Source organism: Typopeltis vanoorti, chromosome 11, assembly GCF_054136105.1.
Source record: "Typopeltis vanoorti isolate ZY-2024b chromosome 11, IOZ_Tvanoo_1.0, whole genome shotgun sequence".
Taxonomy (NCBI): Eukaryota; Metazoa; Arthropoda; class Arachnida; order Uropygi; family Thelyphonidae; genus Typopeltis; species Typopeltis vanoorti.
In genome coordinates this window covers 5,597,547-5,614,000 of record NC_143559.1, presented here as the reverse complement: position 1 = coordinate 5,614,000, position 16,454 = coordinate 5,597,547, and the positions used below count along the sequence as shown (strand labels likewise).

General features: G+C 36.8%; 1 protein-coding gene across 3 annotated transcripts in view; it reads right to left on the bottom strand.

Moving 5' to 3' along the window:
- The window catches only part of LOC150101280 (colorectal mutant cancer protein), a 499,737-nt gene that overhangs the window by 329,150 nt on the left and 154,133 nt on the right, over positions 1-16,454 (bottom strand). The gene's annotated exons all lie outside the window — the stretch shown is intronic.

Sequence of the window (16,454 nt, the reverse complement as noted above, 5' to 3'; positions counted from 1 at the left end):
TGCACACATTCCTGTCCCACATCTGCCACATTTTTAAACAAGATACATATATACCACATGCATAGCAAGTAACAAAATCACCAACTATGCTACAAATAACATTCTTGAATGGTGGGGGAACTGGATGTATTGCTAAAACTGGCACCTGGCATGTTAAATACAATCGACACAATACTGACAATCCAGGACAATAATATACTAAAATATCACTTAAACATACACAAAAATCACCAATTGAATAGCACAAACTTAAAAACGAATACTAGCAATGAAATAAACACAATGATATCTTTCCTTATTACTAATACTCATCTTTTAAAAACTTGCAACACATGCTACTTCTGTCTTTGCTCTATTAGCACCCTCCCCCTGCATTTGATCCCATCTAACTCCCACCTCTGGATACAAGCTACAAAAATGTTTGGCTAAGCTCACATAGTCACACTTGGCATTTTGTGCAAGAGGGCAAACAAGCAACAGGACTGCAGGTCAACTTGTTCACAATTAAAAATGAAGCCTATACATCCATTTAGCTAATTGTTAAGCAAGGTTGTGGCTTGGAATGTCTATGCTGTCAACTTTTGTATAAAGGGGTATTAGATTTGAGAATTTTGGGACCCTCAATTATAAAACAGTATTGGGAAATCAAGTGGCTGGTCAGATAACTGGTTAACTGAAGGCACGGTTAAATAACACTGCATCTGAAGTTGGGTGACAGTCGTACACTAACCCATTGAAGAGTCACATAAGTGAAGATTTGAATATTTGAAGGTAGGATAATTGTGAGATTACTGTCTATACCGATATGTGACCTCCAATTATTACCTTAATAAGAAAGTTAAAACATCAAGTAATGAGTTGTTTTTTATCTTAAATGAAATTAATTACTCTAACTTGGTAGCAGTCCCCATGATTACATCATAATCAAACAAGCAAAGATAACTGCTCTTTATAATAGAGGAAAAGAAGGCCATAAGATAAATCTGCAACATTAAAAGTGAAACTATCAACAGAATAAAAGAAATATATATCAAAAATAAATAAATCTTTCCTATATCCATTGCCATTACAGATATTTACAAATATGTGAACAAAGACAGTAATCAAGCAGTGCTTGGTTTGAAAACTGAAGAATAAACAACTGATAAGTCATAAACCATCAGGTATGCAATTATATCAACATCAATTATCCAAGTGTAAGCAAACAAAGTTTGCCCCTGAAGTACTTCAGAACTGGGACAACTCATGGTAACTTCTAGGTCACCACCTCTTGGTCTGGCTCCCACTGACGAGACCTCAATAAAAAATGTCGAAACCCGTCTGGGTAGTGACCCTTCCCTTAATGCATAGCATTATACATGTCTGCAAGGAGATGTGTTTTGCATTATGGGATACTAAGGCAAGTGATCAGAACTAATACCACCTTTACCATGAGTTGCCCCAGTCCTGAAGATACTTCAGGCACAAACTTTGTTTGCTTACACTTAATAAATGATTAAACCAAATATATAATTGGTAGCATAGCCAAGTGAAAAACTTCCATCAATCAACATCAATATATCTAGTTAGCAAATTTTACTGTAGTAAACTTTTGAAAATGAGAGTAAACTGTACTAGATATGAAATAATGTTTTTGTTTTCATCTTTATTCTACACAAGCATGAGGAAAAAAGTATGCACATGAAGTATATTCGCAACTAGGATACTTGTATACAGAGACAATTGTTGTAAACAGTTCTGAATTAATAGAAACAGGGGATATAAGTCCATCCTTATTTCATAGTCAAACATATTGAAACATAGAACGATTCGAAAAAACATAGACTGAACATCATACAAGAATATAAACCTCAGCATTAGAGTTATCTTGGATTGCACCACTTAAAAGACAATGACTATATAGGCTCTGTCCAGGAGCCTATATAGTCATTGTCTCTGTCCTATATAGTCATCTTTTATATGCTTCTTTTTTTTTTTCAATGACCTGAGAGGTCTTTCAAAACTGTTAGTTCTCATGGGAGGGAGAGAAAGAGAGAGACCAAGCAGAAATCTTAAGAGAGCAAAAAATCTGTTTAATACTATAGCAATCCTATGTCAGAGATTTGTATATTTTATCAGTGAACTCTCGGTTGATGCATAATTGTAACTACTGAAAAAGGCAGCCAAAAAGGTGTTATATGGTGAAGTAAATTAATAGAAACAGGGAATATTATAAACCCATACTTATTTCATAGCCAAATATACTAAAACACAGAACATTTCGAAAAAATATAGAAAGCTTATGAACTTTATAAACCTATGAGACCAGTGAAACTAAAAAAAAAAACACTAATAAAAGATGAATATATGGGCTCCTAGGAAGTGTTCATTGTCATTTAAGTGGTAAAATCCAAGGCAACTCATGCCAAGGGTTGTATTTTCATAAGCTCTTTGGTCTATATTTTTTAAAAATGTTCTATGTTTTGATACATTCAGCTATGATATATAAGGATGGATTTATATCCCCTATTTCTATTACTTTACTTTGCCAAACTTAAGCCTTTTAAAGCTTTCTATTTCAATAATTCCAAATTATTCTCAAAACCTTTTGCTTTGTACTGGAATCATGCCAAAGAAGAGGAAAATTAGAAAAAAATAAACTATGAAGAAAGCAGAAATTTCACAATCACAGCAAAAGTTAAATCGTTAGTAGTTTTGACCTCGACCATAACTCTTTTCCTAGTGCAAGAAACTTGTTTCAGTAAGGAAATACCATGAATAGACATATTAATTAAAATTATAATAACGGAATTAACTCACATAAAATATTATTTATTAGTAGAATTTTCGCCTGATTATCACAGGCATCTTTAGTACATGCAAAAAAGCTAATTAAACAATAACTGACAATTCCAAAAGGCACCCCACTAAGTAGCTAATGTAAGAAAATGTAATGCAAGATAGAGGGAGCTCGTGAGTCAAGCGCAGTGACATGTATAAGAAGAGCTCCTGATTGGGATAAGTTTTCTAGGAATAATTAAATATATATGTATAATTGTTTGAGTAAGAGAGTAAAAGTTGTGCTGTAAAAGTTGTGCGCTACCGGTTTTATTAGTGTGGGGTTTTTTTTCTGCCAAAACTTAATTACGAAATTGTTATCATTAGACTTAGTAACCTGCAAAAAATGGTGGCAGCATTGTCATTCCATGACTTTAATTTAGATTTCAGTCGTTTCATTAAGTGTGAGGGTCTGTTATATGTATTCTTTTGATTACATAAATGATTTGTGGATATTTGGTGCGGATGGAAGAAAGGTGAATGCGAAGTGTGACCTGAATGAGGAATTGATGAATGCAAATATGAAATTGATGACAGAAAGTGTTAGTAGCAAGATTGTCGCGGGGAAAATGAGTGCACGTTTGAAAGAGGAAGATGGTGAGAAGAGAGGCAAAAAAATGTTAAAAAATCAGTAAAAAAGAAAAACAGCAATTTGAAAACTGTAACGGAATGTTAAAAGAGATGAAAAAAAGTGAGGTGAGAGTGGCAGAAGGAAACGAAATTGAGAGAAGCAATGAAACTAGAAATTGCGTGATGCAGAAATCGAAAGTGAAAAAATCAAAAGAATGGATGATAGCGAAAAAAGAATAAATGATAGCAAAAGTTCGACACATGTTGGACTGAAAGTACAGAAACAAAGAAAGATGAATGAGTGTGAAAATGAGAAGAATGATAGCAAAAGTTGGACCAAAAGTACGGAAACAAAGAAGGATGAATGAGAGTGAAAGTGAGAAGAGGGGGTCGAGAGTTGGAAAGATTGAATGATAGAGAGAATGTGTCACGAGATTCGGAAGTTGAATTGGATTGGATGAGGCAAGAAATGAAATGGATGCAGAATGAAATTAAGAAAATTCGGGTAAAAACTATTAAAATAAATAATGATGGCATGAAAGAGTTAACGAAAGATGAGCGAGTGGTGTTGTATGGCGACTCCATTATTAAAGGTGTGCTGGAGGAGAGAATGCACAAAATATGTTTTCCAGGCACTAAAATGAGTAGAGTGATTGAGGCATTGGATATGAGGCAGGAGCGAACAAGAGTTAATAGTATTAATAGGTACGAATGATTTGAGAGAGGACAAAGAGTGTGTCAGAACGGATATCAGGAGGCTGCTTAGAAGGATAAAAGAGAATAGTGTGAAAGGAAGGGTAGCTAGCGTGTTGCTTAGGTATGACTGTGGTGAAATGTGTAAGGAGACGGAAGTACAGTTTGTTAATGTGTGGAATGAGTTTGAGGGACGAAGTGAGCTGTATGGGAGCGATGGACTGCATTTGAGTGGTTATGGTGTGAGTCGCTTGGAGAGACTGCTGCTGGAAGGTAGAGAAGTGAATAGAGAGAATGAATCAGATCGAGTGGGAAGTGATGTGGAAGAGTGGGAGAGTAAGACAGGAGAAACTGAAGAGGTGTTATGAATGGGGAAGTGAGTGGTATGAGTATAGAAAATGAGAGAATGGGTGTGCAAGAGGAGCAGAGAAATGGGGAGGCTCAAGGTGGACAGGGGTACACAGCATGAGAAAGGTGGATGTTCCAAGAGGAGGTGAGCATGTGTAGGCAGAAAAGGAATGGGATGACCAGGGATCAAGAGAAAACAGTTGGAATTGAAAAGGTTTTAAAATGAAGAAGCAGAAAAGGAAATGGCCCCAGTCGAGCATGGAGAGATCACATCGAGTGAGTGGTATCAGTGGAACTAGCTGACCAGAAATGAGCTGTTGTGTTTGTATACAAATGCTAGAAGTATAAGAAACAAGGCAGATGAAATGGTTGCACTAATTGCATCTGTTCACCCAAAGATTGTCGGAATAAGTAAGACATGGTTGAAAGAGGATGTCATCCTGACAGGAATAGAGATGGAAGGCTATGATGTGTTTCGTGAGGACAGAAGGGGTAAAAAGGGAGGGGGGAGTGCTATTGATGATAGAGAAAAAGTTATGTCCATATAGTAGAGATGCAAGAGGGAAATAGTGCCAATGGTTTTGAGGCAGTATGGTGTAAGATAGAGGTGAATGGAATCAAATACTTGGTGGGATGTGGATGGTGGTGATAATGAAATGTACAATCAAATTAGCCAAGTAAATAAGAAAAGGGTGATCATTATGGGTGATTTTAATTATGGCAATATAGACTGGAATGATGAGATAACAACTGGAAGTAAAGAAAATGAGTTTCTTGAGGGATAACTACCTCAGACAATATGTAACAGAGGGCACACAAGGATTGTGGGTCTTGGATTTGGTCATCTCATCAGAGGATGTAATTATAAATGAGGTGTCAAATCATCTACGAATTGGTGAGAGTGACCATGAGGTGATTACCTGGGTGATTGCCAGCAGTGCGAAGACCTCTGTGAGAAAAGGGTAGATGTGGAACTACAAGGGGGGTGATTATAAAGAGCTCAGGAGACAGCTTGCGGGTGTAGCGTGGAATGAGGAGTTAGCTGGAAAAGAGATCAATGCAGCTTGGGGGATTTTCAAAAACTGTTTAGTAGATGCAATGTCTAAATGTATTCCAAGGGTGAGAAGGTTAAATAAGGTGGGTGTGAGATGAATGAATAAAGAGATTAAACATGCGATACAGAGAAAAAGAGCATTGTGGAGGCAGCAAAAGAGAAGTGGAAATAACCAATTCCATGAGGTCTACAAAGACCAAGCAAGGAGGGTGACTCGACTGGTGAGGATAGCTAAAGAGAGGTATGAACAGCAGTTGGCTAATGAAGCCAAAAAGAATCCTAAGGAGTTCTTTCGATATGTAGCCAGCAAAAGAAAGAATAATTATGGAAGGATGACATTGATTGCAAAAAATGGTATAAAGAAAGCTGATGCAGAATCTGTGGTGGAGATACTTAATGAGCAGTTCATAAAGATCTTTCAATCTTGTGAATGTGACTTCATGGAGGGATTGAGAGCAGTTGATGATGGGGAGAAGAGAGAGAGAGACTGACTGTAGGTGAACAAGAGGTGTATGGAGAGTTGAGTAAACTAGATGTTAATAAGGTTGTGGGACTTGATAATATATCACCACATATTCTGAAAGAATGTGCCAGGGAGTAGACACCCGCCTTGACATATTTTTTTAATATGAGTCTTGCACTGGGTCAAGTTCCTAAGGAGTGGAAGGAGAGCAAGATTGTGAGACTTCATAAGGGAGGTGATAGAACTCAAGCATCAAACTATAGGCCTATCTGTGTGTCAGGTGTTGTGGTTAAGTTGTTGCTGAAGTTTGTGAGAACTACGATCCAGAGTTGGGTTGACAACAATGGTATTATCTTTGATGGACAGCATGGATCTGCTAAAGGGAGGTCATGTTTTAGTGACTGCTTCCTTGGACAGAGGAAAAGGATACACAGTAATATACTTGGATTTTGCAAAGGCTTTTGATAGAGTATGTATCTCATGATAAGTTGACAGTCAAACTAGAGCAGATGGGGTTGGATATTAGATTGGTGCATTGGATTGGAGACTGGCTATCTGATAGGTATCAACAAGTTGTGTATGGGGGAGCGATATCAAGGAAAAGGAAAGTCACTTGTGGAGTGCCTCAGGGGTCTGTTTTAGGTCCATTACTGTTTAACTTGTATATTAATGATATAGGTGAAGATTTGGATGGAGATATTAAGTTGTTTGCAGATGATGCAAAGTTGGGACGAACCATGAAATGTAGTGAAGATGTTGTGGCCTTACAAGAAGACTTGAACAGATTGAGTGATTGGGCATGGAAATGAGGATGCGAGTTCAATGTTGCAAAATGTAAGGTTTAAAATTTGGAAAACAAAGATGGGATGCAGAATTTATGCTTGGTGAGAATATATTGTTGGAGGTAGAGGAAAGAGATCTGGGGATGATAGCGGATAAGGATCTAAAATTTAGGGGACACATCACCAAAATTGTGAAGACAACACAAAGGCTTCTGGGAATGATGCGGAGGACACTGACGCGTAGAAGTAGGGAGATTCTTGTTCCGTTGTATAAGGCTTTGATTAGGCCACACATGGACTATTGTGCTCAGATTTGGTCACCGGGTTTTCAGAAGGATGAAGAGATGTTGGAAAGGGTCCAAAGGAGACTGATTAAGGTAGTTTCTGACCTCTGGAATGTCGAGTATGAGGAAAGATTGAGAATATGTAATTTGCAGCGTCTGGTGGACAGGAGGTAGAGGGGAGATATGATAGAGACCTACAAGTTGGTAAGGGATTGTTATAGGATCAATGCTGGACAAGTTTTACAGAGAATAGTGGGAGATCAAGGGAGAACCAGAGGTCATCCCTGGAAACTGTATAAAGAGGGTGTGAGTAGGGGAGTGAGAGGCAGGTTTTTTTTGTGCAGAGTTGTGAATGATTGGAATGCCTTGCCTGAGAATGTGGTGTCTGCAAAGAGTTTGAATGTGTTTAAAACACGGTATGATGAGCTGTGTGTGTGATAAAAGGACCTCCCAGATGAGTCTTTGACTCCATGAGGTCTTGGGGTGGTAATAATAATAACTAAAAAAAGATCATTAAATTTCCTAACTTATTTAAAAAAAAAATATATATATATATATATATATATACATAGTTTTATGGAAAAAAAAATCATTCTGTCATATATATATATATATATATATATATATATATATACAATTAAAAAAATTAGCTGATTTAAAAAGTACTATCTCCCACAAAGGGGATATACATAGACCATCGGATCTGTTCAAGTTAGGAGAGTGAAGTAAAGTGTCACATATTTCTTTATAAAGCCATTCCATGAGGAATCGACTTTTGTGAAGGACTCTCTTGTCTTGTTCCAATGAACTCTATATCTAGTGTTGATGGCATGCTCTGTAAATCCAGACTGTTCAGGTTCAAGGTATTGAATATAAGACTTCTGTTCTTCTAGCCGAATAAAATAATATGTTGCAATTCTTTCTGCAATAGCTCATCTCAAAGAAAGAATTACAGAAAGAATTGCAACATATTATTTCCACTTTTTTTATCTAATGGTTATAAGAATTCTTTCATTAAAAGAGCTTTGAGCAGTTTTGGTACCTCTACCTCTTTAAATACAGAAGAAATAACTTGTATTCCTATCCTTTATGTGCAAGGCATTAGTGAATGCATAGCAAAAGTTTTAAAACCACTAAATATTTTTGTTGCCTTTTGCCCCATCAGAAAAATCTCCACCTTTCTCATTTCTCCAAAGGAAAAGCTTCCACATCTCAATTATCCAGGTGTCTATCAGATTCCTTGCTCCTGTGGGTTATCTTATTTCAGATAAACAGGAAGATCTGCTTTTATTCGGCTAGAACACAAGTCTTATATTCAATACCTTGAACCTGAACAGTCTAGACTTGCAGAGCATGCCATCAACACTAGACACAGAGTTCATTGGAACAAGACAAGAGTTCTTCACAAAAGTCAATTTCTCATGGAATGGCTTTATAAAGAATTATGTGAAACTTTACTTCACTGTCCTAACTTAAACAGATCCGATGGTCTACGTCTTTGTGGGAGATAATACTTTTTAAATCAGCTAATCTTTCCTAACTTTTTTAATTGTGTGTGTGTGTGTGTGTGTGTATTTTTTTATTTATTTGTTTTTTTTTTTTTACTAAGTCATTTATCTTTTTTTTTAATAAGTAAGGAAATTTAATGACCTTTTTTAATTATCTTACATTAGCTACTTAGGTGGTGCCTTCAGAAGTGTCAGTTATTGTTTAATTAGCTTTTTACATGTACTGAAGATGCCTCTGACACTCAGGTGAAAATTCTACTAATAAATAATATTTTACGTGAGTTAATTCGTATAATTATAATTTTAATTAATAATACAAGAAACTTATGAGAGAAACACAAAATTAGTGACATATAATTTCTTTTCCACATACAACAAGGAAATCCAGGAATTGATTTCAATGAAAATACATTTTAATTATTTAAGATGAAATGTCTCAAATCTTAGGAAATAGTTTAGGAGATATATATGCCACCTCAGTGTTGAAAGTCCTATTAGAGATGCTCAGACTGGTAAAAGCAGAAGTGCTCAGAGAAACATTATGTTACAACATTAATTACTTGAAGTGATGTGAGATACTGAGTGATTGTCAGTTGATAATCCATGACTTGCTTGCAATGCCTAAGCAAAAGTGAAAAGCAATACAGAAGAAGGCCATTTTTTCTTGATGAAATTAGTGGTTGGAAAAAACAACTATTAAATTATGAATGCTAAAATTTTTAAATTGTGATGGCATATTCTGGAATCACTAACTTTATCTGGAGGAAAATGTACTACTGACTAATATAGGGTAATCATTTTGAATCACTGAATAGAATAATCATTGAAATGAATATATGATGTGTAGTATTAGTAGAGGTAGAAGAAAACATCTTTTACAAGAATGCAAATAGTTGTATAGCATTAGCAAACAATTAACATTCCATCAAATCAAAGATTTACACAAGGACAACATGATAAGTAAAGAAGTCATTTTAGCTGGCGAATTGACAGTGTTGGTTATTCCAAGGCGCATGATGATAAACACACACGCATATATGCTCATACACGAGTTGCACAATGACATATACAGATGATCTGACATCGTCACCACTCTGAAGCAAAATAAAAACGCTAACACTAGAGCTCACAACTAATATGAGCTCTTATTTGCAATGTGACGATGATACAAGTTTTATTTTGCAGCTAACTATTCAATAGATAAGCACTGCCAAGCTAAATGCTACAGCTGATACCTTCTCCAAGTGATTTTTGCAGTCAGCAAAATACCAGAGATGACAACTCAAGTGTTCTCAACCATATGTCACTGTAATATAGATCACAAACAGAAGTGTGCCATACTTGCTATAAAAAATGAATTTCAAAGAAATATATCTTAAAATACAAGATGTTGCTACAAAGGAACAAATGACTTATATATCAAATCTGACAATGTTGATCTGAATGAAGCTGTGATACATCAACAGAACTTTTAAACTTCCTCAATATGAAGTGTTCTGGCAATATGATTTTAAAAACTGAATAAAATCATATGAGTAAGAAATACAGCTGTAAAAATAATGCAAAATGAACAAGATAATGAACTAAGAAACTTCTCCAAAATATAAATGAAGCAATATTTTGAATGGCAGCAAAGATGTACTGATACTAAAGTATTCCATGAATAGCAGTCATATGCCACTTTAATTCAAAAGATTGTAATTTGCTTTCTAGACAGTAATTGCTATGGTAAATATTCAAAGTTACTCGTGGAGACTTCAGATTTGTCTACTTCAGTCATTTGTAATATAAATATACACTGGTGACCAAAAGCTAAGGATGACTACATTTTTACCTGTATATGAAAAACTTTTCATGTCTACAGCCAAATGAGGAAAAATTTATTGCCAGAATACTAATAAATTATATGAATAATACATGAATACAACTTATTCATTTACTAAAATAAAGAGCCAAAGCTTCAATTCGATAATGCAAATTTATACAATCAAGTGGATATTAAATCCAGCATTATTTCAAAGCTGAATGTAGAAACTATGAAAGTTTCATAAAAAAAGTTGACCAGAGAGCTTACAGGAATATGCTCACTGGCATTCACGAGTAGCCCTAGGGCAGACCACTTAGTACACATGAGCGCTTGCCCAAGTATCAATATATTCACCTTCTATTGGTCCATTTTAAAAAGGTTTCACTGGCCTGGCAGCTGTTGCGAACTTGTTGGTTCACCTCGGAGAGCAGGCACTATTTAAGTAAAGCACCTCTCTAAAAAATGGCATGATCCCCCCAGACCGCTCCCTATGAATGACCGAAAGATCGTCCAACTCAGTGACATGCTCACCCTACCAATGAGCAAAACCGTTCATATTCCAGTGAAAAGCACCCACTGACACGGCTACGAGAGAACCCTGCCAGAAAAGTAACCCACACTGACATGGAAATATACATTCCCCACAGTACTTTGACCTGCCATTCCCTAACTAAACCCTGGTTTTGAAAAAGATGTGCCAAGGCTTTTCAAATGAAAAAAAAAAAACAATAACTAGCTCAAGTCAAGAACTCCATTCTCCTTTGGAGGTTATACCCAAGCCCAAAATAGATGCAAAAAAAGAATCAATGGTTCCAAAACAGAGTTCGAAAGAGCAAAATGCAGGAAATCAGTAGCCTGTCCAAACGGCATCCGAGCCTTTTAGTCTCTTACCAAAGCAATCGATTGTAACTTCTGCCCAACACTATTCCCAGCCCTATCATACCCACATGGCTCTATTGCATCATCACCTACAGAAAAAGCCAATTTTCTGGAATCACACTTTTCTTCCAATGCATGCATAATTGCCAATGGTAAACGTCCCTCAACGATTCCAGATGACCAACATACAATGCCCACTATATCCTTTTGCGAGAAAGAGATCAGGAAAATATTGTCCAAATTATGAAAGGGTGCTCTTGTTTTAGCAATATGCTAGCCTTTTATAATAAAGTTACAAGAACATTAGATGGGAGAAAGGCATATACTACAATTTTCTTAGATTTAGCAAAGGCATTTGACAGGGTGCCACATGATAAGCTGATATTTAAGTTGCAACACATGGGTCTGGATGTCAGATTGGTCAACTGGATTCAGGATTGGCTGTCTGATAGGTATCAGAGAGTTGTGTATGGTGGAGCAGTTTCAAGGGGACAGAAGGTTACAAGTGGGGTCCCACAGGGCTCAGTACTAGGACCTATATTGTTTAACCTTTATATCAATGACATTGCCAGTGGATTGCAAGGGGATATTCAGTTGTTTGCAGATGATGCAAAGCTGGGAAGGATTATTAGTAATAGTGCAGATGTGGTAGCCCTGCAAGAGGATTTGAATAAACTAGATAGATGGGCAAATGAATGGGGGTGTCAGTTTAATGCAGCAAAGTGTAAGGTCTTGAGGTTTGGGAAACATCAATGGGATGCTGCATACTCTATGGGAGGAGTTATACTGGAAGAAGTTGGGGAGACAAGAGATCTGGGGTTGATGATTGATAGAAACCTGAAGTTTAGGGGACATATTGCAAAAGTGGTGAAGGTAGCACAGAGGATTGCTGCAATTATGAGAAGGACGCTGACCTGCAGAGATAAGAGGGTTATCATTCCGTTGTATAAGTCTCTGATCAGACCACACTTGGATTATTGTTCTCAGATTTGGTCCCCAGGATTTGAAGGGGATAAATTAACTGTGGAAAAGATACAAAGTCGGATGACAAAGATGGTCTCAGGACTGTACAAGGATAGTTATGAGAATCGGCTGAGGGAATGTGGACTGCAGAGTTTGGCGGATAGAACAAGGAGAGGTGATATGATTGAGACTTTTAAACTGTTGAGAGGTGGTTACGGGGTCGACTCTGGGGAGTTCTTTCACTTGGTTGAACAGCAGGAAGGAGTGATGACAAGAGGCCATCCCTGGAAGTTACAAAAGGAAACTGTGAGCAAGAGGGTGAGGAGTAGTTTCTTTGCATGGAGGGTGGTTGAGCCGTGGAATGCATTACCTGATAGAGTGGTGAGGGTGAGAACGGTCAGTGAGTTTAAGGAGTGGTATGATAGACTTTGTGTTTCTTAGGGGGGAACCCCCCCCCTCGATGAGTCTTGACAGACTTTATGTTCTTAGGAAGGACCTCCCACGATGAGTCTTTTGACTCCATGGAGGCCTGAATAATAATAATAATAATTAGACACAAAAAAGGCTCCTGACCCTGATGGCATTCCTCCAATTGTCCTGAAAGTTTGTGCACCAGAACTGACTCATAGCCTATGTTGCATGTAATATATGTTTTACTCCAATGGTATCTATTCCACCTGTAAATTGCCTATATTCAACCCATTCCCAAAATGGGTGACAAGTCACTGCCATTCAACTACCGCTCTATCTTGCTCACCTCAGTCCTTCCTAAAGCAACAGAAAAAATCACCAGTATGGATTCCGTCGCTGCTGATCAACAGGAAATCTGCTCACATATGTCACCCATCTCTGGACAAATACCATAGAGAAGTTTGGTGAATCTCAAGTGGTTGCACTTGATATCTCCAAGCGTTTGACCAGGTCTGGCACAAGGGTTTACTAAGCAAGCTGCTATCATTTTGTGTCTCAAGACTTCTGTAGTTGGACTGCCAGCTTTCTGCCTGGATGCTCACTATGTGTCATGGTGGATGGCTCCTTATCCTCTCACCATTCAACTAATGCCGTGCCACAAGGTTCTGTATATATCAATGACCTACTTAAGCTGATCTCCAACCCAATACACAGTTCTACAGATGACAGCATATTGCACTCCTCCCTTTCATTTGATAAACCTTACTCTACACAACTCACCTCAACCTATAGAACATCAACCACCACCGCTCTCAATTCGAATCTCCAAGCTTTCCTCAAATGGCATTCAGATAACCTAGTCAATTTCACTAATAAAACCCAGTACTGTCTTATTTCTCATAAAAAAAAGAACCATTTTCTTCCAGTATCATTTTTGACATTGTGACACATCATAACCATTGCATCCCCAGCTTCTAAAAAACTAGGATTTCTTTCGCTTAAGACATTACTTCAACCCTGAACTGCTGTTTAACCTTATACAAATCACAAATCTGCCCTGCTATTGAATACTGCTCTCACATATGGGGTGGGTACCCCAAAATACTTGACTTAATACAGAGAGCAATTAATTATTAATGACCAATCTCTTACCAACTCACTCCCCCCACTTTCACACAGATGACTGGTCTCTGCAATATGTGTATTCTACAACTATTTCTATGGGAAATGTTCATCTGAAATAGCATCAATAATTTCCCCACTTAGTACTAAGCTCATTGGAACGCATGCAGCTGCTGCTCAACATCCATTCACAGTGCACCGTGAAACCCACAGAAGAAGTTTCTTTTCCTCCTCCTCCATCCCTGCAGCTGATGTACTGCAGCTGATGTACAGTCTCCCCCCCCGGAGACTGTTCCACAGTACATCAGCTGCAGGGATGGAGGATGTAGGGATGTGCAGGGATGTGCTCAGATCTGGTTTCTTGGGGGGGATGAGGAAGCAGTGGAGACGATTCAGAGGCGAGTAACCAAGATGGTGAGTGGTCTGTGGAATATTCTGCATGAGGATAGATTGAGGGTGTGTGAATTGCAGAAGATGGTTGATAGGAGAAAAAGAAGGGATATGATAGAAATATTTAAGTTGCTTAAAGGGTTTTGTAGGACTGATGCAGGGAAATGTTTCGACACTTGGCTAGACAGGACCAGACAATGAGTTGCCAGAGCTAGTTGTGAGTGCTCTGTCTGTTAATGGATTCAAGGAGAGGTATGATAGATTGTGTTGACAGTTTAGGTGTCCCTCAATGGGTCTTTGGACTCTATTGAGTTGTCATACAATAATAATAAAATAATAATTAATTTGTTATCCTTTACCAAGGATAACGAATATATATATATATATATGACAGAATGATCATTGACTCAGTTAACATACATAGTTTTATGAAAAAAACTCTCGGTTCTAGTCATTCAATTTTTTCATAAAAAAAAAAAATCTATATATATACATATATCAGTGGTTCTCAAACTTTTTACCTCTGAGCCCCACCTGACAAGAGAAAAACATTGTCAGCATATTCATTAACTATTGTCAGTTCTGATCATCAAGAAATAAGAGAATATTTCCACTTAAGTCATATCATTCACATACAAATTTAATAGTATGTAGTAGTCCGAATGCAGAACCCTGTGGCTACTAAATTCACTAGTTACCCACCTTCTGGATTTGATTCTCCTATATACTTTTTTTTAAATTCCCATCCACAAAAGATTATAAAACTACTTTAGTACCATGGGTGGGCTAATTTCTTTTTCCATTTTTATTAGTTTTGTATTTTATTCGGGCCACTTTAGGTTCACAATAAGCAGGGCTGGAGTCTCACACACGTAATAAAACTGATCTCCCATGTAAAGACAACTGCAAATATCCATGCCTAAGGCACAATTTGAACCCACAACCTGTTTGTTGGGGGAGCAGATATGCTAACCACTTGGTCAATCACCAGGCCAGCTATTCTTTCATGTCTGTTAATCAGCCAGTCATATCTATCCCAATTTGCTCCAATTTATGTAACAAAATTTCACACTTTATAGTGTCAAATGCCTTCAAAAATTAGAACAATATTAGAGCAGCCATATATTTTATCCAACATATTCATCACCTTAAATAAAATGAAAGTCAACTGTTCAAACAAGATTTATGCTTGACAAATCCATGATGACTACCATATAAGAATTCTAGTTTATCAACCCAATCCTATATTCTATTCCTAACCAACATCTCCAATGTCCTAGAATCATGTATGCAGTAGTACTATTCTGCCTTCTTTTCACTCCTCAGAAACTCTTCCAACTGCAAACTCCCATTAAACAACCAGATCAGTGGCATAGCTCTTTTGCACAGTCTCTAGAAATGCATGGTGATATGGTATTCATTCCTGCAGCCTTATTAACATCTAACCCAATCAACATTTTATACAACTCTGATTCTTATGCTTCAGACATGTTTCTTTATAATATATGCTAACAAACTCTTTCATAAGCAATAAGAACAAATGATAGCACTGTTGTATTGTCCTAACAAAAATTTTATATGTGGTCCTTAAACTCCATATATTTGTCTACCATTGCTTTAATTCTTTAACTTCTCCACTTCCTTAAACATATCTGCATCAACTGAATACACAGAATCCTCCCACTTAATTTACCCAATAGTATATTGGTTAAATTAAGTAAATTTCTTAAAAAAGGACAAAAGTGCTTTTTAAGAAATTTGTTAAAAAGATTTCAATTGCTACTGAATATTTTTATAAATTGCTATACTTAAATTTTTATTGTAGTTTATTCACACTAAAAATATTTTATAAAACAAAAAGAAATATTTGTAATTACTTTTAATTTATTAAAGTTTATTGTGGTTTATGTGTCCTTGAAAACCAGGAAGAAAAATCACACATAATAACCTATAAATAAGCAACCTGGTCCATTAGAACTAGAGCATCTTTATCAATGCCCCCCCCCCCATCAACTGTTCATATATCTGTTGTGTTGTTCTAGCAAAATTCCTCCTCCCTCATCAACTGTCATACATCTGTTATATTGTCCTAACAAAAATTTTATATGTGGTCCTTAAACTCCAGATATTTGTCTACCATTGCTTCAAGATTCTTTAACTCCTCCACTTCCTTAAAAACATCTGCATCAAATGAATACACAGAATCCTCCAACTGTTTTTCTAGTTTCAAACCTTATACTTTACATTTGATGCATCTTACTATCTTAAAACTAGTGCTGCATCATCTAAAACATGCAAAAAATTCCAATTGTTGAGACTTTTTAATTAACTGCATATATAATATGAGGTATGCAAAGCATTCT